This window comes from Equus caballus, chromosome 17 (assembly GCF_041296265.1).
Source record: "Equus caballus isolate H_3958 breed thoroughbred chromosome 17, TB-T2T, whole genome shotgun sequence".
NCBI classification, from domain to species: Eukaryota; Metazoa; Chordata; class Mammalia; order Perissodactyla; family Equidae; genus Equus; species Equus caballus.
The window spans coordinates 21541365-21555079 of record NC_091700.1 but is presented as its reverse complement, the minus strand read 5'-3'; the positions used below and the strand labels follow the sequence as shown (position 1 = coordinate 21555079).

Here is a 13715-nt window from a genome sequence, read left to right as displayed (position 1 = left end):
AATCTGATGCCAGCTGAATTCTTACTCCTTAGTTGATAGTCTGTTTTTCCTCTTTGAAATATTTTTAGTCTTTGATTTATTGTTACTGTTCTGGAATTTCACAAAGACGGATCTCAGGTCTTTTAATTTCTTTTATCCTGCTTGGAATTCTATGGTCCTATTCAATCTGAAGACATAACATTTTCAGTTCTGAGAAAAGTTTTGTCCTCCTCACACACCTTCTTTTCAATCTCTCTATTTTTTTATTGAGGTCCCGTTGGTGTATAACATTATAGAAATTTCAGTTGTACGTTATTATATTTCAACTTCTATACACTGCATCATGTTCACCACCAAAAGTCTAGTTGCCATCTGTCACCGTGCACATGTGCCACTTACCCCTTTAGCCCTCTGCTTGCCCTTTTCCCCTCTGGTAACCGCTAATCTATTCTCTGTGTCCCTGTGTGTTTGTTTATCTTCCCCTTATGAGTGAAATTGTATGGTAGTTGTCTTTCTCCATCTGACTTATTTTGCTTTGCATAATACCCTCAAAGTCTGTCCATGTTGTCACAAAGCAAAATTTCATCTTTTTATGGCTGAGTAGTGTTCCATTGTACCGTGTCTTCTTTATCCACTCATCCATTAACGGGCACTTAGGTTGCTTCCAAGTCTTGACTATTGTGAATAATGCTGCAATGAACATAGGGGTGCATGTCAGTGTGTTTTCATGTTCTTTGGTTAAATACCCAGAAGTGGAGCAGTTGGATCATATGGTATTTCTATTTTTAATTTTTTGAGGACTCTTCATACTGTTTTCCATAGTGGCTGCATCAGTTCACATCCCCACCAGCAGTGTATGAGTGTTCCCTTATCTCTGCATACTCTTTGACACTTGTTATTTCTTGTCTTTTTAATAATCGCCATTCTGGTGGGACTGAGGTGATATTTCATTGCAGCTTTGATTTGCATTTCCCTAATAATTGGTGATGTTGAGCATCTTTTCATGTGCTTGTTGGCCATCTGTATATCTTCTTTGAAAAAATGTCTGTTCAGATCCTTTGCTCATTTTTTGATTGGGTTGTTGGTTTTTTTAATTGTTGAATTGTATGAGTTCTTTATATATTTTGGAAATTAACCCCTTATTGGATATATGATTTGCAAATATCTTCTCCCAATTGGTTGGTTGTCTCTTCATCTTGTTCCTGGTTTCCTTTGCTGTGGAGAAGCTTTTTAGTCTGATGTAGTCCCATTTGTTTAGTTTTTCTCTTGTTTCCCTTGCCTGAGTAGACATATTCAAAGAGATTCTGCTAATACCAATGTCCAAGAGTGTACTGCCTATGTTTTCTTCTAGGAGTTTTATGGTTTCAGATCTTACATTCAAGCTTTAATCTATTTTAAGTTAATTTTTGTGCATGGTATAAGAAATGGTCTATTTTCATTCTTTTGCATGTGGCTGTTGAATTTTCCCAACATCATTTATGAAGAGACTCTCCTTTCTCCATTGTATGTTCTTAGCTCCTTGTTGAAAATTAGCTGTCCAGAGATGTGTGGGTTTATTTCTGGGCTCTCAGTTCTGTTCCATTGATCTGTGTGTCTGTTTTTCTGCCAGTACCAGGCTGTTTTGGTTACTATAGTTTTGTAGCATATTTTCAAATCAGGGAGTGTCATACCTCCAGCTTTGTTCTTTTTTCTCAGAATTGCTTTGGCTATTTGGGGTCTTTTGTTGTTCCATATACATTTTAGGATTCTTTGTTCTATTTCCTTGAAGAATGTCATTGGGATTCTGATTGGGATTGCACCAAATCTGTAGATTGCCTTGGGTCATATTGACATTTTATCTATGCTAATTATTCCAGTCCACGAGGATGCAATATCTTTCTTTTCCTTATGTCTTCTTCGGTTTCTTTCAACAGTGTCTTATAGTTTTCACTGTACAGGTCTTTCACCTCCTTGATTAAACTTATTTCTAGGTACTTTATTCTTTTTGTTGCAGTTGTAAATAGGATTGTATTCTTGTTTTCTCTTTCTGCTATTTCATTGTTAATATATAGAAACACCACTGATTTTTGTATGTTGATTTTGTACCCTGCAACTTTACTGTACTCATTAATTATTTCTAATAGTTTTTGGTAGATTTTTTTGGGTTTTCTAAATGTAAAATCATGTCATCCACAAATAGTGATGGTTTTACTTTTTCCTTACCAATTTGGATCCCTTTTATTTCTTTTTCTTTCCTAATTGCTCTGGCTAGACTTCCAATACTACGTTGAATAAGAGTGGTAAGAGTGAGTATCCTTGTCTTGTTCCTGTTCTTAAAGGGATAGCTCTCAGTTTTTCACCATTGAGTATGATGTTGGCTGTGGGTTTATTATATATGGCCTTTATTATGTTGAGGTACTTTCCTTCTATATCCATTTTACTGAAAGCTTTTATCATAAATGGATGTTGAATCTTGTAAAATGCTTTCTCTGCATCTATTGAGGTGGATCAAGTGATTTTTATTGTTCATTTTGTCAGTGTAGTGTATCATATGACTGATTTGCAGATGTTGAACCATCCCTGCATCCCTGCATCCCTGGAATAAATCTCACTTGATTGTGGTGTATGATCCTTTCAATGTATTGTTGCATTCAATTTGCCAATATTTTGTTGACTTTTGACAGTTTTAGTATAATATGCCTTGGAGAAGGTCTTTTTGCATTGAGATAATTAGGTGTTCTATTAGCTTCATGTACTTGTATATCAAGTTCCTTACCCAGGTTTGGGAAGTTCTCAGCCATTATTTCTTTAAATAGGCTCTCTACTCCCATCTCCCTATCTTCTCTTCTGGGATGTCCATTATCTTAATGTTGCTTTTCCTAGTGAGTTGGATATTTCTCAGAATTCTCCATTTAAAAAATTTTTTTATTCTTTCTCCTCTTCCACCTGAATCATTTCTAGATTTCTATCTTTGAGCTTGCTAATTCTCTCTTCCGTGTGATCTATTCTATCTCCAGTGTTTTCTACTTTATTCTTCATCTCATTTATTGTGTTCTTCAGCTCCAGAATTTCTGTCTAGTTCTTTTATAGTTTCAATCCCCTTGGTGAAGGACTCTTTCTTTCATTAATTTCATTCCTGAGTTCATTGAACTGTCTTTCTGAGTTTTCTTGTAACTTGTTGAGTTTCTTCATGACAGCTATTTTGAATTCTCTGACAGTTAGATTGCAATCTTCCATGACTACAAGTTTGGTTTCTGGAGAATTGTCATTTTCCTTTTGTGATATCATGTTACTGTAATTTTTCATGGTGCTTGATGAGTTGTTCCTCTGACAGTGCATTTGTGGTAGCAAACATCTTTCTTATTTGGATAAGGCTTTCTTTACTTTGATTCTGAGCTCCTTCTGGTTGTACGTGAGAGCTGTATTTCCCAGCCTCACTGCCTCTGCCACAGGTGTTATCAGTGCCCTGGTTGTGCTGCTTGTGCCTCCAAGGTTGCTGGTGCCTTGCTGCTTATGATGTAGCTGCAGTCGCAGATGTCACCACCAAGGTCACTGGGCTGCAAGCACCTCTGCTGCTTCTGGGGTCTCCTGGGTCGTAGGTTTCCCCACTGTGCTGGGGGCAAAGGAAGAGTTGGGTAGGAGCTAGGGTCACAGAAATTTCTGCCATGTCCAAATTGTTAGGTCTGCAGATGCTGCTGCTGTGGCTGTGGGGCCAGAGTTGTGAGCACTACTCAGCTAGGAGGGGATCAGGGTCATGGGCTCGGGTGTCACTCTTACCTGGCTCTCCACAGCCTTGGGTGCTGCTGCTGTGTGTGTTGCCTGCACAGCTGCTCCTGGGTTTTCTGGAGGTGCTGGCACCACCACTGTTGGGGGTGCCGGGTTCCCAGGTGTCACCACCACTGCCGGCTGGGTTGGGGTCGTGGGTGAAACTGCCACTGTCATGAGGGAGGGGTACCTGGGTTTCAAGTGCCACTGGGGTTCCTGAAGCTTCTGGTCTGGGGCACTGGTGCAGTTCCTGGCACCTTAGGTCATGGGCACCACCACCACTGCCAGGGGCTCGGGGGCTTGTATGCAGTTCCTGCTGCTGGAAGGGCGAGTGTGGGAAAGGCTGCCACTAGGAGAGGGGGCGGGGGATGGTTCATAGGCACCACTGTTGTTCCTGAAGCCTCAGGTCACAAGCAACACACACCTCTGCTGGGGGATGAGGAGAGGCTGAGTCTTAAATGCTGCTGAGGTTCCTGCAGCCTCTGGTTGTGGGCATCAGCATGATTCCTGGAACCTCAGGTCATGGGCACCACCACTGCTGCCAGTGGTATAGGGGTCTTGGATGCAACCTCCACTGCTGGGAGGGCCTGGGTTGAAAGCTAGGGAAGGGGGTGGGGGCTGGGTCACAGGTATCATCATGGTTCCCAGAGCCTCTGGTCGCAGCCATGGCAGCAGTTCCTGGCCTCAGGAAGCATGGGCTACCTGGGTTCTTGGGGTCTCTGTTTGGGGGCATTATTGCAATTCCTGAAGCCTCCGGTCTCGGGAGCTGCAGCCACTGCTTGCCTGGTTCCACCACCTCCACGAGGGCCAGTCCGCTGGCCTTCAGGTGTATAGATGTGTGGACCTCTTGGGTGTGCTATGCAGAGTCCTGTGTTGGTCTGGGGATGTCCTCTTGGTTGTAACTCAGGGGAGAGACAAAGGGAGCAACTCATCCACCATGATGCTGATGTCACCCTTCTCCTCACACTTTAAGAAAATAGTTTCCCTCTCTTCATCTTCTGTTAGAACTTTCTAGAACTCCTGCTAGTCAGGTATTAGATCTCCTGGATTGCCTTTTTCTTAGTTTCTTAGTTTCTTAGTTCTTTTCCCATCTCATTCACTCTTTACCTTTTTCCCCTTTGTATAACATATTTTTATCAACTTTGAAACTCTTCCTTTTGAAAAATGTTTTTTGTCAATCATATTTTTCATTTCTAAATGCTTTTTTTGTTTTCTTCCTTTTTAAAGACATTATGTTCTGGCTTTTATGTTTTGAAGAAAAATTACTCGAATCAGAGAAATGCTTTAGTATCTCTTGTTGAATCTTTAATGATTCAATTAAACTTTTTTTAAAGTTCTCTTGTGTTCCCTGAATCTTCTTTCTTTCACTTCAGAGTCACTTGCTCTGTTTGGTCTCTTTGTCTATTTTAGGCTGTAATTTTCCTCGTGTGGTGATTCTCATTCGTTGAACGCATGTGTGGATGAGTCAGTGAAGAACGTGGACCTGCCTGGCTGCTGTTGGAATGGGCCCTTTTCCTTGCAGAACTCTGCCTGGAACAAGAAGCTTGACTAGGTCTCGTGTTGTCACAGGACTTTGCTGCAGGAGGTGCTACTCCAAGTGTGCTCGGTTGACTGGTACCAGGTCTGCAAATCGCTTGTTGCTGGTCCACCATGAGGTAAGTATGGAAATTTAGAATGCTCGTATACATACTTTTGTAGCATTTTAACACATTACTGAGAAACCCAATCAGCATGCTTCATGTGGTTTTGCATTTATATTTTGTAAAGGAGTATATCTTGATGACTTAGCTACAGTGACAGGAAAATATCTCCACATTGAGGAGAATTGTGACATAATGTAGATCTGTGCACTACTTATTTCATGGGGAAAGACTTTCTTAAAAGAAAAACAACAGCCCAACTAAATCGTGCTTTAAAACCTAGTAAAAATACATCAAAGCTAATGTGTTAGCTCTGAGTTATGTTCCTTTTATTAGTGATAATATGGAAGTTAATTATAAACAACTGTTAATGCTTGCTTAGGTATTATGGTTATAAGGGGAATGTTCTGTTAGAAATATTTGCACTGAAAAATGAACTCAGTCTTTCTGCAAGATTGAAAAAAATTATGGTCTCAATTTTTTAAAGATATAAATTTGCAATCAGTCTTGCTAATTTTTTCAGTATCTCTGATAATTTAAAAATGATCACCAGACTTCTATGCAAGGAAGGAAAGTAATACGCTTTTCACTGCCACATAAGATTAAAAGCCAAATGAAACTTTTTTTCCTACTTAGAATATTTATCTTCTTACGTGACGAGACCCAAAAGGTTACAACTCCTTAAAACTATTCAAAAGAAAAAAAAGTTCTGTAAGCAGCAGCAGTTCCCAGAGCAACTATGAAGTGGGGGGCCCAGGACTGAGCCCCAGGAAGTGTCACTGGGAGGGGCCTCCATGGAGGGGGCCAGGTTGGAAGGACACAGGACCAACATGTCAGGATGAGCATGTACCTGATCATATAACCAGTTGGGGCTGCCTCAATTCACAGCATCAATGGGTCCAGGGGCCTGGGAGGGAAGAGCCTTACATAGTGTGGTCAGGAGCCTTATGCAGAAGCCCAGAGAGTCCTCCCCTGGGAGGACTGAGGGGGCAGCTCCTTGCCACCACCACCCCCAACACCACCACAAGCAGAGCAAGTGCCTCTAGGCTCCATGTTGGTCCTCATGCCTGCCCTCACCCTTGGCCAATCCTGGAACTGCAATGGGGCTTTGAGAAGAGGCATCCGCTTAAGGTGCAGCAAAAGAGGCCAGCCTTTATAAACAAATTCCTGGACGGGGTCATTGGAGAGCCTAGGGCACACATAGCGTGTGTGCATGCACACACACACACACACACACACACACGCACACAGTGCCTGGCCAGATGCTTGGAAGTACAGAGTTTGTATGGATTCTTGTGACATGTCCACAGTTTATTCAGAATGAAGTTGGCAACGATGTTGGTATTGCAGATCTGTTAACATTTATCATCAAAACACCTTAAAATTTGTTAAAAGATTGTGAATTTTGTTTTCTACCAAAGGAAGACTACACATAGCAAATTCATGGATCTAGAATCCACTTCTTCCATCAAAAGATAATTTAAATTTAATTAAAACTTAAGAATAAATTATTGACTGGTTACTAATGAATGGTGGAAGATGAATTTTGAAAATACAGCATCACTTACTTCACTTTGAATAAAAATTTAAAATAAATATTTTGAGCTTACTGAAATTTCTTTAAAATCTCTTCTTCCCCTTCCATCAACATAATTCTAAGAGGCCAGTTTTATAGTGTGTAAATTATTAAAACAAAACATAGCAACAGGTGATATCAGTGAAAATGTTAGAGTAAGAACATCTGAAAATTTGCTGCTTCATAAAAGCAATGAAAAAACTGGCAAAAATTATCAGTATCTTTTCCGGATCTCTGCAAGTTAATCAAACACTTGCAGCAAGCCAGGGAGCATTTATTTGAGGAAAATGTCTGATTCTTAGTAAGAACAGTAATCTTTGTGGCATTTTAACTTACCTTGGTCCCGTCTCCCACTCTCTAGCTCCACAGTAGTCTTGAAAAATAACAGCCAAATTCCAGGTGCCAAGAGGTAAGAACAGAGCTAGAGTTCTTTGGGAGTCTCATTGCCGAAGAATTGACATGATCTGATCTGTCTGGTAGTTCCCTGGAAGACTCCACTCAAAAGGTTCCCCTTTATTTGAACTCGCTTGAAGCTCGCCAAGCTCTAAAAGCCTCTCCCAGTGGTGGAGAGGCATTTGTTGAAAACAATTTCAGGCAAATATTTTAACTATGAGGTTGCTTGAGGTGGATAACAGTTGGGGCAAACAATAAACTAACCAAAAAGCCTAAAAGGAAAAATTGAGGAGTAAGACGTCCATAGGGGTTTTGAAAGCTTTGACATATTTCTAGGGATCTAAAATGGCAGGGGCTTGTGCAGGTCTTCGGCATGCTTAAGAAAGCCCTGAGAGGCCTAGCTCTCACCTCTAGTTGACCTTGAGGCCCTGCATAACAGGGATGGAAGGCTAAGACAGGGTAGTAAATTGCCTGGCTGCGTGTTAAAGGCTTGACTCAACATGCACATAGAACTCCCTGGCAAAGCCTTAGAGGTTTGTGAGTTTCGGGTGTTTAACTCAGGTGTTTAACTCAGGTGCTCACCTCTGCCCAGGATGGATCAACATACAAAATCAATCAATGTAGTATACCACATTAATAGAATGAAAGAAAAACCCCACATGATCATCTCAATTGATTCAGGAAAAGCAGTTGACAAAATTACACCCTTTCATGATTAAAAACACCTAACAAACTAGGAATTGAAGGGAATTTCCTCAAACTGATAAAGGGCATCTATGAAAAGTCCACAACTGACATCATACTTCATGGTGAGAAACTGAAATCTTTCCCTGTGAGCTCAGAAGCAAGACACTATGCTGGAAGTTCTACCCAGGGCAATTAGGCAAGAAAATGAAATAAAAGGCATCCAGATTGACAAGGAAGAAGTAAAACTACTTCTATTTTCAGATGACGGATCTTCTATATAAAAAACCCTAAAGAATCCACAAAAAATCTATTAGAACTAATAAATGAGCTCAGCAAGTACACTGGATTGTTGCTATTAGTGCCATCCATTTGATTCTGACTCCTAGAGACTGTGTACAGCAGAGTGGGACCCTTCCTGGTCTTTTTGTGCCATCCTGTCACCATCCAGTGCTGTTTAAGACAATGCTCTGCTGCTATTCATGGGGTTTTTGTGGCCGACTTTTTGGAAATGGATGGTCAGCTTCTTCTTCCTAGTCTATCTTAGTCTGGAAGCTCCGCTGAATCCTCTTTCACCATGGGTGACCTTGCTGGTATTTGAAATCCTGGTGGCACAGCTTTCAGCATCACAGTAGCATGTAGCTGCCACAGTATGACGACCTACAGACAGGTGGTGTGGTTCCCTGATGGGGAAATGAACCTGGGCCACAGTGGTGAGAGTGCCAAATCTCAACCACTAGACCATCAGGGCTGGCTAAATATGTAGGATGAAAGACCAATAAACAAAAATCAGTTGTATTATACACTAGCAATAAACACCCCACAGATGAAATTAAGAAAACAATTCCGTTTAAAATAGAATAAAATACTTAGGAATAAATTTAACAAAAGTGCAAGACTTGTACATTGAAAACTATAAAGCAGTGTTGGAAGAAATTGAAGAAGACCTAAATAAATGTCAAGATATCTGATATTTGTGGATTGAGAGGCTTAATATTGCTAAGATGGGAAAACTAGCCAAAATGATCTACAGTTTTGCTGCAATCACTGACGAAACCTCTGCTGCTGCTTTTGTAGAAATTGACAGGCTGATCCTAACATTCTCACAGAAATGCTGGGGACATAGAAGAGCCACAACAATTTTGAAAAAGAATAAAATTAGTTGACTCACACTTCTCAATTTCAAAGCTTACTGCAAAACTACAGTAATCAAGACAGCATGGTACTGAAATAAGGATAGACATATAGAACGATAGAATGGAATTGAGAGTCTAGAAAATAAACCAGAAATAAAAGTCCACGCATCTATGGTAAATTGATTTTTGACAAAGGGCGCCAAGACCATTCAATGGAGAAAAGAATCATCTTTTCAATAAATGATGCCAGGAAAACTGGATATAACATGCAAAATAATGAATTTGGACCCCTACCTCACACTACATTCAAAGTGGGTAAAATACCTAAGCTTAAGAGCTAAAACTATAAAACTTTTAGAAGAATACATATATGTAAGTCTTCATGACCTTGGGTTAGGCAGTGGTTTCTTAGATAGGATCTCAAATGCACAGGTAACCAAAGACAAAAACAGACAAATTGAACTTCCAACGTCAGAAACTTTCGTGCATGAAAGGAAACTATCAAGAAAGTGAAAAGAACCCACAGAATGGGAGGAAATATTTGCAAATTATGTGTCTGATAAGGGTCTAGTAGCCAGAATATGTAAAGATCTCTTACAACTCAACACTAAGAAGACAAATAATTCAATTTAAAAAAATGGGCAAGTGACTTGAATAGACATTTTTCCAAAGAAGACATACAAATGACCACTAAACACATGAAAAGATGTTCAATATCATTAGTCATTAGGGAAAAGGAAATCAAAGCCACAACAAGATACCATTTTACACACACTAGGATGGCTATAATAATAATAATTTAAAAAGTAAAATAAGAAGTGTTGGCAAGAATGTGGAGAAATTGGAACCCTCATATATTGCTGGTGGGAATGTAAAATGGTGCAACCATTGCGGAAAGCAGCTGGTAGTTTCTGAAAGAGTTAAGCAGGCAGTTACTATATAACCCAGCAATTCCATTCCTAGGGATATACCCAAGAGAGTTGAAAATGTATGTTGGGGCTGGCCCGGTGGCACAGCAGTTAAGTTCACATGTTCTGCTTCTTGGCAGCTGGGGGTTTGCCGGTTCGGATCCTGGGTGTGGACATGGCAACGCTTGGCACACCATGCTGTGGTAGGCGTCCCACATATAAAAAAAAAAAAATGTAGAGGAAGATGGGCAAGGATGTTAGCTCAGGGCCAGTCTTCCTCAGCAAAAAGAGGAGGTTTAGCAGTAGTTAGCTCAGGGCTAATCTTCCTCAAAAAAATAAAAAAAATAAAATGTATGTTGCCACAAAAATTTTTATATTAATGTAATGTTTATAGCAGCATTGTTCATAATAGCCAAAAAATGGAAACAATTTAATTATCCATTAACAGATGAACAAATAAACGAATGTGGTATATCTGTACAATAGAATATTATTCAGCCATAAATTGGAATGAAGTACTGATACATGTTACAACACAGGTTAACATTAAAAACATGCGAAGGGAAAGAAGTTAGCCCCAAAAGGCCACATGTTGTATTACCTCATTTATATGAAATGTCCAGAATAGGTAAATCCATAAAGACAGGAAGTAGGTTAGTAGTTCCCAGGGGTTGGTGGGAGGGGAGATTGGAGAATGACTGCTAACAAGTGTGAGGTTTCCATTTGGAGGGATGAAAATGTTCTGGAATTAGCGCTGATGGTGCACAACTTTGTGAATATACTAAAAACCACTGATTTGCACCCTTTAAAATGCCAATTTTTTAAAACTTTGTATTGACATTATGATAGTTTACAACCTTGTGAAATTTCAGTTGTGCATTATTGTTTGTCAGTCGTGTTATAGGTGCACCACTTCTCCCTTTGTGCCCACCCCCATCCCGCCTTTCCCCTGGTAGCCACTAATCTGTTCACTTTGTCCACGTGTTTAACTTCCACCTATGAGTGGAGTCATACAGAGATTGTCTTTCTCTATCTGGCTTATTTCACTTAACATAATTCCCTCAAGGTCCATCCATGTTGTTGTGAATGGGATGATTTCATCCTTTTTCTGGCTGAGTAGTATTCCATTGTGTATATACATACATATATATATATATATATACACCACACCTTCTTTATCCAATCATCAGTCGTTGGGCACTTGGGTTCCTTCCACATTGTGGCTATTGTGAATAATGCTGCAATTAACATAGGGGTGCATGACTCTCTTTGAATTGCTGATTTCAAGTTCTTTGGATAGATATCCAGTAGTGGGATGGCTGGGTCATATGGTATTTCTATTTTTAATGTTTTGAGAAATCTCCATACTGTTTTCCATAGTGGCTGCATCAGTTTGCATTCCCACCAGCAGTGTATGAGGGTTCCTTTTTCTCCACAGCCTTTCCAATATTTGTTACTTTTTGTTTTGGTTACAAAATGGCAAATTTTTTGATATGTGAATTATAGCTCAAAAAATAAAGAAAAAGTACATGGAAACAGTGTAAATATGTATTATCCTTTGTGAATAGCATTGTTGATAATTCAACATGGATTAAGTAAATTAAAAAGCAAGAATCAGGCTCATTTTTTACAATAAAACTTTCAATATTTTTACACATGGTATCCATGCAAAGCTTATAGATTTTTTGTATGAGTAGTCCCTATTTCCTTTATAATCTCTTTTTAATTATAATTGCAGAATGACAAAAACTTACTAATATAATGATGCTCTATTTTAATTACCTGTATGCACACTTTCATTGAATGTATGCATTTTTGTAATTTTTTCTCTTGTTTTAAGTTTGTTTTGATTACAGTGATTGAAATGCAATCTTACGTCTCTTGGATTTAATAACAAAACATTGGGCTTGTGCTTTGTATGTCTTTGCTTTTAAAGTTTTATTTTTCCAGCAATTCATTTCTATTGTATTTTTAAAAAAATAACAGCCTGCAGTGGATTAAAAATTTTTTACAAAAGGAACTAGTTCTTCACCACAGGTGGCTTGAGAAGGCCTGGCGTGGCACAACTGGGTTGGAGTGGATCCGGGCTCCAGGACACCAGGAGGAGCACTCTGGAATGAAGAGTCGACGACAGAGGACGTCCAACTTCCCAGATCAGCTGGCTACATGGTACAGCAGGGATGTCCAGTTTCTTTAGAGAAAACTTCCTTTATGTTTCAATAGTGGCAATGTTGGCCTTCCGCACACTCCAGAGGGGGTGGGGAGGGGAAAGGACTGGCAGGCTGTCACATTCCATCATTCCCTCTGCTTTTCTGCCTTCTCTTTCGCTTCTGCCCACTCTCCCCGCCATTTCTGAGGCCAAGACTCTCGAGGACTCCACAGAGGACGCTGGCTCCATTTTACAGTGTCCCCAACAATTCTAATCTGAGCTCCAGCTTCCTTTGCCGCCTTATCCATCTACGTTTTGTCCTCTGGAAATTTGTTGAACTTTCTTGTCTCCTGATATCCCTGTTCCTCGCCTTCTTCGCTGTATGAGTTTATTCCTCTCTGAGTTTCTAAGCTGTCATTTCACCAGGCTCTCAGGAGGGGTGGGAGCTCGATACACGAGTTCAGTACAATGCTGAATTAGATTAGCCTGTAGTTTGGCTCTTCAAAGCAGTCACAAATTCCTTCAACAGCTACAACATAAAACAGCGCAGTGTAACATCTCTTAGTGTTTGAACTGAGATATTATCCGGAAAATTTAGGAAGAAATTTACCAGTTTTACCTCAAATGTATAATATTTTAGATTAAAATTTTACCTTGATGTAAATTATCTGGATTAGTTCATTTGAGAGTCACTTCACTAATGGAGACAACACCATTGTTCTTTTCCTCATCTGAAACAACCGTTGTCTTCATATACATTTCATTCATTCAGCAAATATGGCTGAGTGCCTTACGTACAGGCACTGTCTTAGGTGCTGAGGATACAGCCATGAAGAAGACAAAGCTCATTGCTCTCATGAGCTTTCAGTTAGTAGGAGGGGAGAGACTACAAATAAGTGAGTCATGGAACCTAAGATTTCGCAGGCCGGAAAAAGTACTGTGAAGAACATAAAACAGAATGATATTAAGTGACTGGTGGAGGAGGCTGGCACCATTATATAAAGAGTCAGGAAAAGGGTTTACCCATTCACGGAAATATTACAGGCCAATGATTTCTATATTACAGTGTCACTTGCAATCTCATTGTTCAGAAACAATCTCTGTGACCTTTGTAGGGTATTACTTATTGTCTTGAAAAAAAGTATTTGCCTAGTTTATATTATATTCTATATATGTATTTTTTATAATTAACATTATTACATAAGCAGCTTTTGAAGTTTTTGCAAATTCTTTATCATCATCTGTTTTAATTACTGCACGATGATGTACACATTTTAAATTTATTTAGCCAGTCTTCTATTAAGACCTTTTTGTTTCTGGTTTCAATGATTACAGTTACTTCTGTAATTAACATCTTTGTGTATTTATTTGACTTATTATTTTATTTTTTAAAACTTTTTGCTGAGGAAGATTGGCCCTGAGCTAACATCTGTGCCAATCTGCCTCTATTTTGTACATGGGTTGCCACCACAGCATGGTTGCCAACAAGTGGTGTATGTCCATGCC

The 13715-nt window shown here is 39.6% G+C and overlaps 1 long non-coding RNA gene across 2 annotated transcripts in view; it reads left to right on the top strand.

Moving 5' to 3' along the window:
- The window catches only part of LOC138918447 (uncharacterized), a 28909-nt gene extending 16036 nt beyond the window's left edge, over positions 1–12873 (top strand). Inside the window, exons 2-3 of one of the 2 annotated variants that reach the window (XR_011427856.1) lie at positions 5293–5378; positions 12098–12873. This is a non-coding gene — a long non-coding RNA (uncharacterized lncRNA). Of the gene's footprint in view, positions 1–5133; positions 5379–12097 lie in introns of both variants that reach the window. The other variant, XR_011427857.1, reaches the window with a different exon arrangement.
- Positions 12874–13715: the final 842 nt, after the last annotated feature.